Here is an 18,847-nt window from a genome sequence, read left to right on the forward strand (position 1 = left end):
AAGACACCGAAAAATGGGTAAAGAAGGCTCAATATGCCAGGGCAGTCTCTTCTGCAATCAGGTACAAAAAATAGTGAATTTCACAAGCAAAAGATCTTGCTTCCAGCAATAAGGTAGTCTCAAGCAGAGTCCTATACCCTGGGGGTTGTACTTACCTCCATGCTCACTCAGCTTGATTCTCCACAAGACCATCCAAATATACTGAACTACTCTTGGGCATCTTGATGGTTCTCTCTCATCAAAACCAAATGTTTTACCTCCTGGGTTTCGTGCTTGGGGTTGGCATTTATAATGGAGCAGGTTCATCTTCAGCTATAAATCCATCTAACAGTCCCAGTGTTTATATTTCCCAAGTTGCCAACCTGAATATTGTGGGGGAGATGGCCTTTTGTTGAAAACCATATTAAAATAAGATAGATAGCAGCTCCTGCATTCCACTGGCATATAACAGTAAATTCTATTAAAGGGAACAATAAAATTAAAATTGCATGACTTCTTCAGAAATGTCTGTTTGGGATAATGATAGGCAGAGCTTCTCTCCAGCCCAAAAATGCTTAATTATTTAAAATACTTCCAGATCTTGACATCAAACTGAGTGTTCAATAGTTACCTGCACCCAATATTCCTGCTCTTTAAAAAAAAAAAAAGATAAGAGACATTTTCTCACCTCAGCTGTTCTAAAATTTTCTAACACTGTTTTAACATACAGAAATATTGACATAAGTTTTTCTTTGATGATCAATACGAAGAACCTGTTTGAAACAGCAGGCCTATGGGAAAACAGAATGGGGAAAATAGTACAATATATAGTGCGATACTGTATGTTGTTCAAAATATTTTCTTGGCTTCCAGAAAATAAATTACATTAATTTGTTTCTATAAAAATTGAGGAAGGAGGAAAGCAAGATTAAAAGCAGATTGCTTAAAAGTCCATTGAGTCAAGCATTCTCTTCTTTTTTAACTGACTTTACAAATTTGATTTGCTGCACAGTGTGATGACATAATTCTCACTTCATATCCACCAATTTATTCAAATCATCTATAATGGCTGATCTGAAGAAAAAAAATGTGGCAAAAGTTGTTCTCAAAATATTTTGCTGCCTAAAACAAAGATAGATAGATAGATGATAGATAGATAGATAGATAGATAGATAGATAGATAGATAGATAGATAGATAGATAGATAGATAGATAGATAGATAGATAGAGATAGAGATAGAGATAGAGATAGAGATAGAGATAGAGATAGAGATAGAGATAGATAGATAGAGATAGAGATAGAGATAGAGAGAGAGAGAGAGAGAGATTCCTATCAACCTTACTTTAGCAAGGAGAAATCTTAACACACCTGAGGACAGCAGGATTAAAAGATGCAGGAAATGCTATGATGCAAGAAACATTATTCTCTGGTAAAGAACAATAGCAAAAACAAAATATATCCCTCATTTTTCACTAGAAGCAATTGTCCACTTTCCCTTTGGCTGCAGTCACTAGGACAACAAACCATGGACAAAACCTAAAATATATGTCTATTGGCTGTCACATTATCCTCATGGACTATTACCATTACCCCATAGAAAAATTAGGCACATGGAAAGTTACTTTATACATTTTGAGCATTTTGCCCATTCCTGGCTGCTGTTAACTGGAAGCAGCTTTCAGGGCCTTGAGGATATAATCTTTTTTTCCTATTACTTGATCTCTTTAACAAGAAATGCTAGAAGTCAAGTGGTGGCCCTTTGGCAGGGAAAATTTACCACTACATTATTTTTCCCCCTTCAGGTTCTCTCAAATCACAACCACCCATTTCAATTACAACTTTTTGTAGGGTATATATTGATCATTGTGGATTGAATTACAGTCTACCAGTTCATGAAAACATGAGAGGGAGGGAGGTCAAAATGCATCCATTGTATGCCACTATTCAATTTTCTAAAGTAATCCCAGACAACATGAAAAAAAATAATTGAATAACTAACCTATTTTTTTTTCATGTCTAAGCATTAAACCGTTCTCTGAGAAAGGAGAAAACCCAACTTAAAACTGGGGTGAGGTTTCCCAGGAGTTTCACTGGGGAAAGGTGGGGGCTCCCTCCTCACCATGCAATCAGCGTTCTAGCCGTGGAAAATATTTGCATCTGCATTGTGGTTATAGGAATTCCTGAAGAGAATCATTCTTCATTCTTTAGAACAATTGAAACTGCTTTGCAGGAAATAAGTTTTCCTTTTAGCAAAGCAGCACAAACGACTTTCCCTTCAAAGCATCTTCCTGGAAGGGGGCTGATTTTCACGCTTATCTTTAGAAGACAAACCATTTTTCTAAGAAAAGAAGCAGCGGGGTTCATCAATGAAGCCCGGAGCTTGGTATTTTTTAAATGGGAGCCTTCATTTGGGAGCTAGGCAGCATTTCAAAATAATTCAGAAAAAGCATTCTGGAGCAAAGAAGGACACAGATTTTAAAGGCTGTTTGCAACTCTTTAAAGCAACTGCATCTATTTGTGGGATCCCAGGGCTGCCTCCCACAACTGCTCTGCCATCCTGAGAAAATGCAACATTGCAAGGGGGGGCGCTAACCAGGGGTGGGATTCTACAGGTTTGTACCTATTCACTGGAACAGGTTGTTAACATTCTAAGCAGTTGGAGAACTGATTGTTAGAAGAAATTACTGGCCTAATCCTGTAAGGAAGGCAGGCAGGAAACATTCTGGTGTTGCTGACAGAAACTGCCTCTCCATTAACCCTTATTACATTCTTGGCAGGACTGGACTTCCTGTCTCAGGAACATCTCTGGAGTTTTTTTTCCACTCCTTTGCTGGCACTTTGCTTGTGTGGAGTGACCATTCAAAGTTACAATGGCACTGAAAAAAGTGACTTATGACCAGTTTTCACACTTACGACTGTTGCAACATCCCCACAGTCATGAGAGGCCATGCGAGGAGATGCGTGCCTCAATGTGAGTGATGTTGAGTTGACCACGCCCAGCCAATAACATGACCACCAAGCCCTGTCCACCCGGTCACATGACCACCAAGCCATGCCCACCAACTAAGCCATGCCCACAGAACCAGTTGTTAAAAATTTTGAATCCCACCCCTGGCACTAACGTTTAACTACAGTTCAGAAGGGGAAATTGAGAACTACAAAACCAGACTAGTAGCTAAAGGATATTCACAGAATCTGAGTGAGGACATTCGTCCATTCCAGAAGTGTCCCTCCCATTCAGCTTTTGTGCCCATTTGTGTTTTTGCAACCAAAGAGAAATGCCTTCATCTGGCAACCAATTTTTTTTTAGTATCTTAAATTGCAACTAGAAACTGACTACGTTATTTCTATGAAATATTAGAAATCTTTATTTCTTCACAGTTTCTGTTCACCCACAAGGAAAGAGGGAATGAAAGAAGAACCTGTTCTCTACGGCAGGGGTCCCCAACCGCCGGTCCGGACCGGTACCGGGTCGCGGAACAAGCCTTACCGGGTCAGCTGGTTGCTGGCGCCGCCATCTTTTTTGGAAAAAGCGCTTCTGGTGAGCTTTTCCGGGTAGAAAGCTCACCGGAAGCGCTGTTTCGTCATAAAAGATGGCGGCGCAGCTTCGGTGAGCTTTTCCGGTAGAAAGCCATTTCTACCCGAAAAGCTCACCAGAAGCGCTGAGCGCTGCCATTATCTTTTATGACGAACAGCGCTTCCGGTGACGCCACCGAAGCGCCTTTTCGTCATAAAAAGATGGCGGCGCCCAGTTGACGCCGGTACCGGGCCGCGGCGCCCAGCTGATGTCGGAACCGGGCCGCGGCGTCGAAAAGGTTGGGGATCCCTGCTCTACGGTATTACTTTGATGACTGTACATCAGAAATACGAGGATCCTGTAACAGAACAAAGGATTCATGTTAGTGTCAAAAGAGAAAATGTGGGAAAGACATGTGAAGGCATCAATGTGTGCAAACATTGGGAAAGCAAAGGAAAAACAGAAGGACTAGGAAGGAAGGAACTGCTCCTAAAAGGAAAAGGCAAACACTGGAGATTCACTCGGCATGGCTAGTCTAGTAAAGAGAAGGACCAGGGGAGACATGATAGCAGTCTTCCAATATTTGAGGGGCTGCCACAGGGAGGAAGGGGTCAAGCTATTTTCTAAAGCGCCTGTAGGCCAGACAAGGAATAATGGATGGAAACTGAACAAAGAGAGATTCAACCTGGAAATAAGGAGAAACTTCTGACAGTGAAAACAATTAACCAATGGAGCAGTTTGCCCTCGGAAGTTGTGGGAGCACCATCACTTGAGACTTTCAAGCAGAGATTTGTCAGAAATAGTGTAGGGTCTCCCACTTAGGCGGGGGTTGGACTAGTTGACATATAAGGTCCCTTCCAATTCTGATTATCTGTTATCTGTTATGATGGCTCTCCTTGCTTGGATGGGAAGGTCAGAAAGAGGGAAAACCCAGTCAGGTTTTGCAGGGGTGGGTGTGGGGGGTGTCATGATTCAGAGCAAACAGCCTGGTCACATTGCCAACCTGCTGCAATCTGGACTGAAACTTTGGAGACTGGTTTATGAAACATTCTGGAAGAAAAGCTGCTGTGGAATAATTCTAAATCTTTATAAACCTAGGAAAGGAAGAAAAGAGGGGAAACATCTTTACTAATCTCTCTGAATCCTTTCTCTGCTTACTTGACCAATTTTAATGTCTGTACATGATCTCTAAAATGATACAACCCTAGATAAAGTTAGTTTCCTTTTTAACTCTAAAACGTGCCAAATTCAACCAATTGCTGTTGCTGGATTCTATGCCATGCTTTTCCAATAGTTCAGATCATAAATAATCAGTCATGCCTTCTCTTCCCTCCTTCTTTTTAGATACCATCATGCTTGATTAAGAGCTGCAGAGCTCAGAAATGTGTCCACTCTTGTTATACTGAGCCCACCTAAAAAGATATTAACCTAAGCACAAATTTTCACTTTGTTTATTTATTTGTCTTTTTTATAGTTAGTGTATCCCTACCCCATCCCCCCCCTTTTTTTAAAAAATATTCTCCATCATCAAGAGAGTCATGGTCCTTTATTGGCAGGACTCATTATCCTCTTTGTTGGATTATTCTGTTATTTGTTTAAATAATTCATACGGCCACCAATCTCACAGCAGTGTCTCTGACTAGCAGAGAAAGATTAAAGCCAACAGTTATGACCAATAACCAATTGTGTCTGAAATAAGCAAAACTTCCCAATCATAAAACCACATCAACAGGAAAACTCATCGGCCCCAAATGCCTGGGGAAAAAGCCAGGTCTTCTTCTGAGTTCTTCAAAAGGCTAGCAGTATCTAATATATCATTTATAATAAGCAACCAAAACAATGAAATGAAAGCAGCCAACAAAGCATGCAAACAGATCTGCAGTATTGTGGCAAAGTGAAGAGGTTAAGGAGATCCAATGTGCAATACATTATCTATCTAAGACATACTTGAAGGCAAGAAATTAACATTCATGCAGAATTGTGATGGGCTTCTGACTATGATTTCTTAATTCTTGATAGGCATGTGGAGATACACAAGTTGATTGCAGAATCACTAAGAATCTCATCTCTAAAAGGCACTGGCCTGGAATGTTATGATTTGGGATGTTTTGCAAATGGGCCACTTCAGGCTAACTGATCTCCAAATGGCACAAAAATGCACAATACAGCAGCACAATAAAGGCTTAACTTGAGGAACTGAGCAGTGGTGGGATTCAAAAATTTTTACTACTGGTTCTGTGGGCGTGACTTGGTGGGCATGGTGTGGCTTGGTGGGTGTGGCATTCCCTCCCCAGCCCACTAACCTGCTTTCTAGCTCCGTTCTCCTGTGCAGGCCAACACAAGAAGACCAAGCCGATCAGCTAGGACTCGGGAGGCAGAGAATAGATGGGGGCAGGGGCAGTCAGAGGTGGTATTTGCTGGTTCTCCGAACTACTCAAAATTTCCACTACCAGTTCTCCAGAACTGGTCAGAACCTGCTGAATACCACCTCTGGAACTGAACCAGAGGCTATTTTTCTCTATTTATTTATATCCTGCATTTATTAATGAATACATCCATCTTCTTCTTATTATTTTCCCCACAACAACTCTGTAAAGTGAATTGGGCTAGAAGTGCATGACTGACCCAAGGTCACCTGGCTAAAGTGGGACTAGAATTCATAATCTTCCAGTTTCCAATCTGATGCCTTAACAGATAACCAGAGTTGGAAGGGACCTTGTAGGTCATCTAGTCCAACCCCTCACCCAAGCGGGAAACCCTACACCATTTCTGACAAATGGCAGTCCAATATCTTCTTGAAAGTTTCAAGTGATGACAGTCCCACAACTTCTGAAGGCAAGCTGTTCCATTGGTTGATTGTTCTCACTGACAGAAAATTTCTCCTTATATCCAGGTTAAGTTTCTCCTTATTTCCAGGCCTTAACCACTAGAGCAAACTGTCTCTATGCAGTATCACATACTATTGCCATATGGCTGGCTGGCTAATGAAATATAGTAATGTATAAACTACCTGCTCAAAAAATCAAATGCTTGAGTCCCTTGCAGGCTTCCAAATTCAGGTTCCACAGCTGTTTATCTCATTCCAAAAAGGAGATCCAGGGCAGCTGTTTCCAATATAAGCTCTACTTCAGCCATATTTAGATCAGAGGAAGGCAAATGGAGGAGATACACCACACATATACATATACAAATATTCAGTGTTTCCTAGAATCACTAAATGATTGCTCCTATATAAGTAATGCTCCTATATGGCAGTGGTTCAAAACCAGGATAAAGGAAGTTTCTTAATAAATAACTTCTGGATTTTACTGCTGTACCATAGGATTAGGAGACTATGAGGAACACTGGTATCTTTCTGACATTATGTGGTTTGTGAAGTATAAATTTATAAATGACCATTTTCATGATAATCCAGAATGTCAAAAGCCAAAATCAGATGAAGATTCATAAAATTGAAAGCCTAGATCTCTGAAAGCCCATATCCATGACCTAGTTTATAAACTGTCACTAATTTCTCTCATTATGAAAACAGTGCTTACATATACAAAACATCCCATTATATGTCTAGTAGCCTGGAGTGGAGAATCTATGGCCTTTCAGATTTTGCTGAAGGACAAATCCTAAAATTATTCACAATCCCAGTTCTATAGCTGCTGGATACCATAGTACAAGGCCACAGGGTTCCTATCTCTGAGAAGCCTCTTTTGCCCTCTCTGTAGTGTGCTTGTGGTTTTTTTTTTTAAATGTTTGGCTTTGAAAGGAAGAGGTTTCCAAATGGTATTTAAATTCTGGCCAATCTCAGCAGGTAAAATGTGATTAATAGTTCGATAGAAGACCACTGAAATCCTAGAGGTGCTGGTTAGATTGAGAACTTGGGCAAAAAACTTCAAGAACTCTATGACCAGGGGTGGGATTCTACCAGTTCGCACTTATTCGCTAGAACCGGTTGTTAACATTCTAAGCAGTTGGGAGAACCGGTTGTTAGAAGAAATTACTGGCCTAATCCTGTAAGGAAGGCAGGAAGGAAACATTCTGGTGTTGCTTACAGAAACTGCCTCTCCGTTAACCCTTATTACATTCTTGACAGGACTAGACTTCCTGTCTCAGGAACTTCTCTGGAGTTTTTTCCCCCTCCTTTGCTGGTACTTTGCTTGTGTGGAGTGACCATTCAAAGTTACAATGGTACTGAAAAAAGTGACTTATGACCGTTTTTCACACTTACGACTGTTGCAACATCCCCACAGTCATGAGAGGCCAGGTGAGGAGATGCATGCCTCGATGTGTGATGTTGAGTTGGTCATGCCCAGCCAATAACATGACCACCAAGCCCCATCCACCCAGTCACATGACCACCAAGCCATGCCCACCAACTAAGCCACGCCCACAGAACCAATTGTTAAAAAATTTGAATCCCACCCCTGTCTATGACAAATCAATTTCATCCTGTTATGAAGGGCACTCTATAGGTGTGCCTATGTCAGCCTCGATCCAAAATCAACCTCAACTTTTATTTTTAGGAGAAAAGGAATGGAAGGAGAATGTAATTCCATGTTTCCCCAAACACAGATTTTGGTAGCATCTGTTAAAATGCCAAGCTAATGGTCAGAGTCTCCAGGCTCTGGTAAATGAAGGAAGAAATAACAAGGTTTCCAAGTGTTCTAAAAATGAACCAAAGTGGCTTCATTGCTTCATACCCCTCATCAGCATACTGAGCCCTTGCAAATGCTGGAAGAGTTTTCTGCACATGTACAGCACAGCAGAGAAGCCTCCCTTAGCTTTTGCAAGCAGCAAAGATATGGGAAGAGACAATGGGAGGCTTGAAGTGAAAGCAATCTGCTTTGTGGAAGCAATTTTTGTGGCCTCTTTGCTTCCACAAGCAGAATGATGTCAGCACCGTAGTCCCTTGTTGAGATGAATGTAAGTAATCTCACAGAGATTTAGCTGGAATACTTTGTAAAAAGCTCGGCGTGTTTTCCCAGCTGAATTTCTGCATTCAGAGAAGTAAGCACTCCTCTGTTCAGTGGAGCTTACTCTTAGGTTATTATGCACAGGATTGCAGTTATGCCCCATAAACCTAAGAGCGATGTTTTATTAGGGGGTTGATCTGTGTGTCGTTGTTTTATGACAACATTTAAACCAAAGTGTTTGCTCCTTTGAGTCCAAAGAACTCAAAGCAAAAGATACATCTTTTCAAGGGTAACCATGGATTCTTTTAGGGAATGAGACTCTTAAGAACTGCAATGGTGCTACAGAATTTCAGAATTCAGAATTTCATAATTCAGAAACAGACAACAAATGGTCAAAATTGGGAGCGTCCTATCAAATTCTGTACCTGTCAACAGTGGTGTCCCCCAAGGCAGTGTTCTAGGACCAACTCTTTTCATACTCTACATAAATGACCTCTGTGGTCATATCAAGAGCAACTGTGTTCTCTTCGCTGATGATGTAAAGCTATTCAACACTACAGACAATACTGTTACCCTTCAAAAAAAACTTGACTATGTATCAGAATGGTCAAACAAATGGCAACTTCAAATCTCAACAAATAAATGCTCTGTCCTACATATTGGCAAAAAAAATTCAGAAAATAAAATACAGGCTGAATAGTCAAGACCTTGTTGATGATCCAAACTCTGTCAAGGATCTTGGAGTACTCCTCTCTAATGATCTAAGTGCTAGAGCCCACTGCAACTACATAGCCAAAAAGGTGTTAAGAATTGTTAACCTAATCTTACGTAGCTTTTTCTCTGGTAAAATTACACTAATAACTAGAGCATACAAAACATTTGCTAGACCAATACTCGAATACAGCTCATCAGTCTGGAACCCATATTACGTACCTAATATTAACACAGTTGAGAAAGTCCAGAAATAATTCACAAGAAGAGTTCTCCACTCCTCTACTTGTTGCAGAATACCTTATGCCACCAGACTCAAAATTCTAGACCTAGAAAACCTAGAACTACGCCGCCTTCGGTCCGATCTAAGTATAGTGTATAAAATTATACATTGCAATGTCCTACCTGTCAATGAATACTTCAGCTTCAACCATAACAACAGAAGAGCAGACAATAGATACAAACTCAAGGTTAATCGCACCAAACTTGATTGCAGGAAATACAACTTCAGCAACAGAGTGGTCAATATCTGGAATATTCTACCTGACTCTGTGGTTTCTTCCCCAAAGCCCAAAAACTTTAACCTTAGACTGTCTACTATTGACCTCACCCCTACCATCCCTGTCCTATTGTTTCTTTTATTTTTATTTTTATTATATCTATCCATGTACTCATAACTATGTTTTTACTTTTATCTATTATCTTGTAAGCAATTGAAAAAATAAATAAATAAAATAAAATTTACCATTACACTCCAGGATACGTGAAGTCAAGCAGCATTTGTAGTTACTGCTGCTTATTAGGTTTATGCAAATCACCCCTGTTTCAAATTGAAATGGAACAGAGCAGAGCATTCTGAACAGAGCATTGTTTAATTCAAGTTTGCAATCTGAAAGTCTAGGGCAAACCAATCTAAAAAACATATTCATCAACGGTTTGTTTTTTTTACCGGAAAATTGTTTAAAGTATTTTTGCATTTTTCTGGTCAAGGAATCACTTTGCTTCACCTGTGCTTCCTTGATTAGGGATTGTTGGTGTTTTATTTTTCTTGTGCCTTTCAGTATTTCCAAAACTGTTTAAAAGGCACACTTTTAATTTTTTGCTTGCTTTTCTGAGACACCAGGTTTCACACAACACGGAAAAGAATATTAATTCACCATTGTTGAGTGGCATGCTTTTGCTGCCTCTGCTAATGGATTTCACAGAAAACTAGGAGAGATGGAATAGCTCTCTGGTCAATTTACCACCCCCTACCTTCTGAGAAAGAATCACTAGAGCACATAGGCAAAACTTGGCCTCTAGTTTTCTAGTCAGAGATGTGGCTTGTTGGCAATATTCTTTATTAAAAGATTTTATTTATTTTTTATTTTTATTAAGAGGCATCTAAACTGGTTGGAACAGTGTGATACAATGCCATAGAGAGGGGTAGGTCAAAGAGACATGACAGAGAAAAGTGGGCATTTGTAAATTTGTTGTCACCACCACCATCTCCCCATCCTAAAAGCTAAAAACTCACCCCAGTTATACAGAATTTGAAAGGATCTTGGTCCATGAATAAGTACTGGAATCGTCAACCTTGTGCCCATATTTAGAGTGCTGAGAGCACAATCAAACTTCCATATCGGTTCCCAGGACCAGTTAAGATTCATTCATTAAAGGAGGTGAGAGCTGAGAAAGTGAATGAAACCCAGAAGCAAAGCTAGCTTTGTGAATCCAAGACTTGATAAGAGAAGGCTTTGATAAAAGGAGAGAGTTGAATGAGATGATATAACTTATTAGCCAGCAATTCAGGCAAACCACCATATAGCATTTTCCATCTTGAGCTTGTTTGGCAGTTCTAGCAGAGAAGCGCAGTTATCGGATACCCTTGACCGAAGATCAGTACATTCCTTCTATCTGGGGTGGTTGTCCATTTCCACCAAGCATGCGGCTTCAGGAGGGACGTGCATGGAGTGGTGAGGGAGGAAGGGCACACCCGCCTAGTCAGTCAAATCAGCTGAATCAACCCTGGCGATCAATGGGGTGACAGATGTCGCAGCCTGAACTCCTTCACATCCAGCATTTTCCACCAGAATTCTCCATGAATGGATATGATTGAAAGAAACCACTCACTCTTTCCCCATTAGATGTGGTAGAAGAAGCATGTTACAGGACTTGTCGACTAAGGAATGTCGTCTGGTAGGACCCAGGAAGAGAGCCTTATCTGTCAATGGACCTGCTCTATGGGAAACCATCCCTCTGCAAAGTCTTCAAGATGTGGCTGTATTCCCAGGTTGTCAGAGCCTGTGGGATGGCTATGTTAATTGTGCTTCAAAGGTGTTATGTTAATCGAAGTTATGTTAATTGGGTGTTTTTAAAACTTGGCTGCCGTTGTCTATTTTATTTTCATTGTTATGAGCTGCCAAGAGTCACCCTGCGGTCCTATAAATTGAAATAAATACATAAATAAATCTGCTATTTTGACTGTCTGATTTGCAATGATAGTTGACAAGAATATAACCCAGTTTTATTCTTTATTCCAAACTTGGCCTCTGAGATATTCCTCAGCTTTCTGCCTGTTCATCTAACATAAGGTGCAGCAATGTATTTATAATGAAGCATCATCCTTAGACATGCAGTAAAATCTTGCACTGTAGAACGTGCCTATGCAGGATGGCAGAAAGATAGGTAGTCCTGCCCTTTTTCAGAATGCTCCATTCCATTTTCTTTCTGCCACCTGCCTTCAGTTTTTCCTCAGCAGATGTTTGGCATGCTCACATCACTAGATTTGGGATTCCCTTCCTTAAAAGATGTTGCTCTTCTGAAAAAACTTGCACTTCCTGCTATGTGATGGGACCATCTACAAAAGCATCATGTGATGAGACCATCACACAATTTCCCATGTGACAGGACCAGCTACAAAAGCATCATTGTGTGTCTGCTGTTAATGTATAGGAACAGACATTCAGCCTGAGGCAATATTTGTGTAGCCACATTTTCTTTTCCTTATGCTGACAAAATAGAATCTTAATTAAACTACTACAGTGCTTCCTGTTTAATTTGAAAGATATAAAACTCAGATAGGGTAATAAGGGGGAATTCATCATGTCCTTCAGGAGGAGACCAGTAATGCAGTGGCCTAGAAAATCAATAGACACACATATATTTGTTTGTTACTTAGCAGGTTGCCTCAGCAATTAAGCTGCTGTCTTGTTTCAGAGTCTTGCCTGCAGACAATAGGCGAGCTACCATGTGGTAGATATTGTACAGAACAACCTCGTCAAGCTGATATCTTTAGATTCGCCAAGATCATAGCTCCCCAAATTCCCAGCCAACATACTCTTCAGCATAATATCAAGCCTAGTTCAAATTATTTAAAAAGCAACAACAAGCATTTAAGGAAAGTGTTCATAGTGTTCGTTCATTCAAGTGTTCCTTTTGTCAGAGGCGCTGCTCTGGAAGCATCAGTTCTTTGCATCACTTCTTCTAGTGACTTCTTTACATCTAGTTATTCTCTAGACCACTAGAAGTACTACTAAAAGTAAAGGCAGCAAACAAGGGACTCTTTCTACCTCTCTTTTTGGGCCATTGCCCAATTGCATCTAATCCCAGTATAAACATGCCCTGGCAACTTCTTTCTTTTGATACTGCCTTCAATTCATCCCCAGGGAGCAAGTGAGACAGGCTCTCCTTAACTGTACATGAATTAAAGTTGTGTTTATCCCTTAAGCCAAGTATTTCCAGCAGAAGCAGCTATAGGAACTGTAAAATCCTAAGCACTCCACTGTCCATTCAGCTGGCACTGTCCAGTCAGGTGGGTTCTGCTTGGCATTTATTGGCCATTTCCAGCTAAGAAGCCATACCCCTTACCTTCTACCACCACTGTTCTGTCTCCCTGATTGAAAGTGAATTGGCTATACCAAAAGTAATTAGATGAAAGGAAAACTATTGAATTTTTTTTTTACAATCCCACTCCCATGAATGTCACCTGCATATGGCCTAGGCTGTCAAACTCCTGGCCCACGGGCCGGATGCATCACAGACTGGCCACGCCCGGTTTAGTGAAGTGGAAAAATGTCCCAATACATCACATGATGCCATCATGGGTGTTACGAACTAAGCAAACACATTAGTTTTGAATCCTAATAGTTTTACTTCCACAGCAGGCTCGTAATCCTGCACTTCTGATTGGCCCGCAGTTAGCAGATTGTGATTGGTCATCTCTGGCTAATCTGATTGGCCGCTGATTGGACGCTCCCAGCGCAGCAAACTTAAATCATTGGACATTGTGACAGCAGCCAGCTCTATAAAAGGAGCTGCTGCTGCCCAAGCATTCTGCTCTGTTCTGAAGTCACTAATAAAGAGTTGAGTCACTATTCGATGCCTCGTCTCCGTTCCTTGCGCCCACTCCTCCAGATCTAACAATGACGTCATGAGTTGACACCCCTGGCCTAGGATCACATTGCTTGATCCCAGTGACTGATCAGACTGAGTTAGATAAACCAGAGAATTTAAAAAAATAGCAACTGTTTTGACTTGGCTAGCTGATGAGCTTGGAATAGTTTTTGTTGTTGTTATTGCACTCTATACATGCTTGTGGTCTTAATTAACATGGTATGAAAGGCCCATCTTGCTTTCTGTGCTAGGGTCTAATCCCACCCTAGCTACATCCCTTCTGGCACAAACTTACTTGTTTCTTCGTTCGTTTCCCACCTTTATTATATGTATAACTCATTCAAGGCTATGAATATACCTAATAACACTCTCTCCTATTTTCTTCACAACAACAATCCTCTGAGGTGGGTTGGACTGAGATAGAAAGTGACAAAGGTACCCAGCCAGCTTTCATGCCTGTTGAATGACTAACATTGAAATAATGCATTTAAATAACTTGCAAATGAGTAGGGTTATTTCAAAGCACGTCTGTTTTGCAGTAACCAACAAAGCACATCATTAACACCCATCTTTCTTTACCCAAGCTGCTTCATGACTGCTTTCTTTGAATGGACTGGCTTCACGTTTCACTGAAAAGTTGCCAACCTGTGAGAGATAGTGAGAAGTGTTAGGGGGCAGCAAAAGAGGAGCTCATTTGATGTGAAGAGACAGTCCAGCTCAGATGTGGGGATTCTGTGAGGAAAAGAAAGAAATGTCTGCCTTAATATGTTGTTCTTTACCTAAGAACTCTTCAAGTTTTTCAAGATTGTGCTTTCCCCTAACATTAAAAGTGTGTGTGTGTGTGTGTGTGTGTGTGCTCGACAATGTTTGGGAAGTTGCATTTCTGTCTTCCTAGGGCTGGGAGTCATGGTCCAAGGTCACCCACCTGGCTCCATGCCTAAGGTGGGTCTAGAACCCATGGCCTCCTAATTTCTAAGCTGATGTCTTAACCACTACCCCAAACTGGTACTTTTAGCCTGAAATTAAAGATGTCCACCTGAAGGGAATGGGACAATTTGCCACAGCCAACTTTCTGCTACCAGCTCGCTGAGGGACAATGTAACAATTCTATTTAATTGTTTAAAATAAATAAAAAATATTCTGATTTTTGCCATTCGCATTTCATTCTGTCCCTCCTTTTGCATCCTTTCTTTAATGATTCTATTCCACTATTACTTTGAAATTAGTGTAACTCTTGTCCCACAGCAAGTTGTCCTGTGGCGAGATGGCCATGGTGAATTGTTCTGCAGCAAGTTGGCCATGGCAAGTTGGTTGTGGTGAATGAGCTGTGGTGAATTGGCCATGGCAAATTGTCATAGACTCCCCACCTGAAAGCTGCATAGTTCTTGGGTCAGTTCTTATGTAGAGCTTGGCACAAGTAGAGTGGGAGATGAACTGGATGAATGTGTGAATTAGCTGGCCAAAGTTCAGCTGTTTCATTGCTTCCTGCAGCAGGCTGTGCATCACCCCCTTTACTTGGAAGATCATGGAACTCATCTCTGAGTAAGGCAGTAAAGTAAGGTAGGTCTTCCTTCCCCATCCTCATATCCTTTGTGGATTGGCAGAAGTTTTCCCACTCAGAGATAAACCAAGAAGGAGAACAAAAATCAATGGGATGCATAATCAAGAAGTCAGGACAGAGGCAATAGAGGCAGACCAGGGATCAGCAATGGAGAGAGTAACCTTCAAACCAGCTACACAAACTATCTGTGGGCTGCAGAGGTCCACACAATCATGAAAGCAGAAAGAGTTAGTGATACGTGTTGTTTCTTTGGTGTTATCTAGTGATTATCCACAATCCATATATGTAATACCTGTGAGAAGCACTCAGTTCTGTAGCAGCAAAATGACCATTGCCTTTGTGTTCACTCTGCTTCCCACAGAAAGAATAACGTACTTCCTTTTCCTTACCCCTGTTAAAAATATAGCTCAGAAATGCAGGCTTTCTTTTGGAGCCTATAACTTCCTTAACTCTCTCTCTCTCTCTCTCTCTCTCTCTCTCTCTCTCCCCCCTCCCCCCCAGTTCTTCATGGGCTTGGCTCAACTCATATCCCAATTTTTACCTGAAGGTGCAATTTATTTAACCCTGAAGCTGATACACATCAGCCTCTCTCATTGTTCCTTAACCTTTAGAACTATTTCTTTAAAAAAAGCTAAGTTGCAATGGAATAAATAACTGGATCAGCAATCTTACCTCTTCACCGTTTCTGGAGACTTTTATGATCTCTGTAGGACATGAAGAAGGGAGACTTTATTGGCTTACACCAGAGGTTCAGGAGCTTAGAGGTGCTGTAGTTTTCCCCAAAACAAATTAAAAACAAAAGTGAGTTTATGCATGTTCCATTCCAAAGCTCTCTTCCAGGGAAGATTTACTGCATTTTCCCAGAAAGAGTAATAGAGAAGCAGAAGAAAACAATACGTAGTAAGAGAGCACTGACTGTTTTTCTGAGAAATAGCTGCATATATAAGGTTGCCCTTGAGATAGGAAGTAGAATTGGCTAGTGTGATAGCTACAAGGACCCAAACACGTTCCAATGTGTAGTTTCAGCAACCCCCAATTCCCTCTAGGCTCATGCTTTGCTATTACTGCCCCCAAGGAGATGTGCTATTTACTGGAACTTTCAATAAAAGATTCAGCATTAATTGTCTCGTGCAAAATAACATCCCTGACTAAAGGTAAAATTAGATCTGCTGCCTCTCATTGATTTACGCTGCTGTAAAATGGCTTTCTTCTTGCTTGTCTGGAAAAAAAAAGTCTGCTGTTTTCCAGTTGATTTGCACAAACACTTTTTGTATTAAAATTCAAATCCAGTCTATTTTATTTGACAGGCCAAACTTGAATGTGCATGTAGGGAAGCTGTTATCTGAGCACTCAGCTATAAACAAAATTCCCATCTGAATGCACCCATATAAATAATCCTTCAGAAATAGGAGTATGCAGACTGGCAGCAACATGAAGATGCCATGTCTGGAGTCTGCAAATCACTTGAGCTGCATTCAGAACCACATACTGGAAATGTTATATTTTCAAGCTTATTTGCTTTTTAGATGCTCATTTTTTTAAAAAAATGCATTTAACTGAAAACATTTCAAAATATGATATGTGCATCAAGGACTTCAGGTCAAGTTGATATAAGTATATCAACTTAATATTTTGCCACAATTAACGTGTTTCTAGAACCTGTGAGCACATTGCACATTTTCATGTGTTGATGTGAGCACATGCCTTTCTTCCTCCCTATCCTGTCCCCTCCTCATGGGATAGCAAAAGCATTTAACAATAGCACTTACACTTATATACCACTTCATAGTGCTTTACAGCCATCTCTAAGCAGTTTATAGAGTCAGCATATTGCCTTCAACAATCTGGGTCCTCATTCTACCCACCTCGGAAGGATGGAGTCAACCTTGAGCCAGTGAGGATCGAACTCCTGGCAGGGAGCTGAATTCGCCTCCAATACTGCATTCTAACCACTGCACCACCACGGCTCCTTTTGTGCAGTGGTGAGAGTACAGTATTGCAGGCTAATACTGCATGCCTTATCTTGACTGAGACTATTAACCATGCAAATATGTTTTTATTCAATCGGCTCCAGCCCATAAAGATAGCAAGGGTCTTGCAATGTAAATTTATATACTGAATGTTAATGTCTAGGTTGTCATAACCAATTTAAAAAGAAAATGGCTAATCTGCACATATAGTTTAGTAGCCATAAATCTGCAACTTTATTTATTTGTTACTTAGATTTATATCTTCGCTTTTATTTCCAGGAGCTCAGTGGTGCAGATAATACTCTCTCCTCCCATTTTTTTCCCCTGCAACAATCATCCAGTGAGCTTCATAGCTAAGGATGGATTCGAATCTGAGTTCTCTCAGTGCCGCCCCAAACCCTTAACTACTACACCACCTGCCTCTCCTTGAATACCTTTTTCTTATCAAATTGTTGTCAAGCACTTCATTGCAGACCATTTCAGGCCCTCCAAAGGAACATGTACTACAAGGCCAGCCGATCCAGCAATATTACAAATAAGATGTGATGTCCGAATTAAATAAAGCTTACTTGGAAAATTTTCTCCCTAAAAGATTCTATGCTTTCATCTTGACACTTGCAATTGATTTCAGCACGGTGAAAGAAGGCAGAAGCTGAAATGATATGCAATTAAAGCTTCATATATCTGTGTTTTTAGCTGCTTTACTTGCTGGAAGTGCATGACATATCAAAAACGTTACACTTTTCTGCCTTTTGTACTGATCCGCAATGGGTGGGAAAGACCTGGCAGCGTGCACCAAAATCAGTTCAGCTAAACAGACGGAATGGATAGAGTATAGTAAGGCTAGCTGACCTGAAGCTTTTACATTTGGGCCTATGCCCAGGTCAGCTAGCCTTACTATACTCAGGATATACTAGACTCAGGAAAGATAATAAGATCAGTAGTGTTTCACATGGCTAGGATCTTGAGCTAAAGTCATATCCCAACAGCTGCTGTCCGGAGATTTCCCATTTGAATACTGCCTAAGGAAAGGGGCTGGAAAAACATCACATCAAATTATTAAATACTGGCCCAGTTGGACTTCATAGAATACACCCAGTATTCTTTATTTTGGGTGGTGGATTGATGCCGAATTTGAATGGTTGCGAAAGTAAAGGTAGGTGGGAACTGGGGTCAAAGGAAAACGTAAAAGAACAAAGCAGGATGTTTCCACTCAAAACCAAAGAGAATGTTTGGACCAAGCAAGGAAACTGCTCCAAATGAATATTTTATGTATTTTTTTTTCCTGGACTCAGAAAATGAGGGCCAGCTGACCCAGGTTGCAATCCTGTTATATCATGTGGGGCGGATGAGGGTAGCAATAGTACTTAGACATATACCGCTTCACAGTGCTTTATAGCCCTCTCTAAGCAGTTTAAAGAATCAACATATTGCCCCCAACAGTCCTGGTCCTCATTTTACCCACCTCACAAAGATGGAAGACTGAGTCAACCTTGAGCCTGGTGAGATTCGAAGTGCCAAATTGCAGTCAGCTGGCAGTCAGCAGAAGTAGCCTGCACTCTAATCACTGCACCACCAAGGTTCTTGTAAGAATGCATGTGCAAAATTTGATCAAGGTATGAAGCAAAATTATGAAGGAACAGACAATTCTTAACAAGCTTTCCTGATCCAAATTCTTATATTACCCATGGACTGTAAGAGTTATGGAAAAGAAACCTTGATCTGATAGACAAGTATCAAACTTTGATGACAGGAATATGTTAGCATGACAGATATGATCTGTCATGCTAACATATTCCTACATTTTTATTTTTAAAAATGTGTTGG

The 18,847-nt window shown here is 40.7% G+C and overlaps 1 long non-coding RNA gene across 1 annotated transcript; it reads right to left on the reverse strand.

Moving 5' to 3' along the window:
• Positions 1 to 852: 852 nt before the first annotated feature.
• LOC148132172 (uncharacterized) lies at positions 853 to 16,012 on the reverse strand. The gene is made up of 4 exons (XR_015747313.1): positions 15,723 to 16,012; positions 14,069 to 14,221; positions 3,816 to 3,855; positions 853 to 1,053 (listed from the first exon to the last, which is right to left on the reverse strand). It is a non-coding gene; the product is annotated as an uncharacterized LOC148132172 (long non-coding RNA).
• Between the last annotated feature and the right edge of the window lie 2,835 nt (positions 16,013 to 18,847).

Source organism: Notechis scutatus, chromosome 2 (genome assembly GCF_049901735.1).
Source record: "Notechis scutatus isolate UNSWTSFEM ecotype Mainland chromosome 2, rNotScu1.2, whole genome shotgun sequence".
NCBI lineage: Eukaryota > Metazoa > Chordata > Lepidosauria > Squamata > Elapidae > Notechis > Notechis scutatus.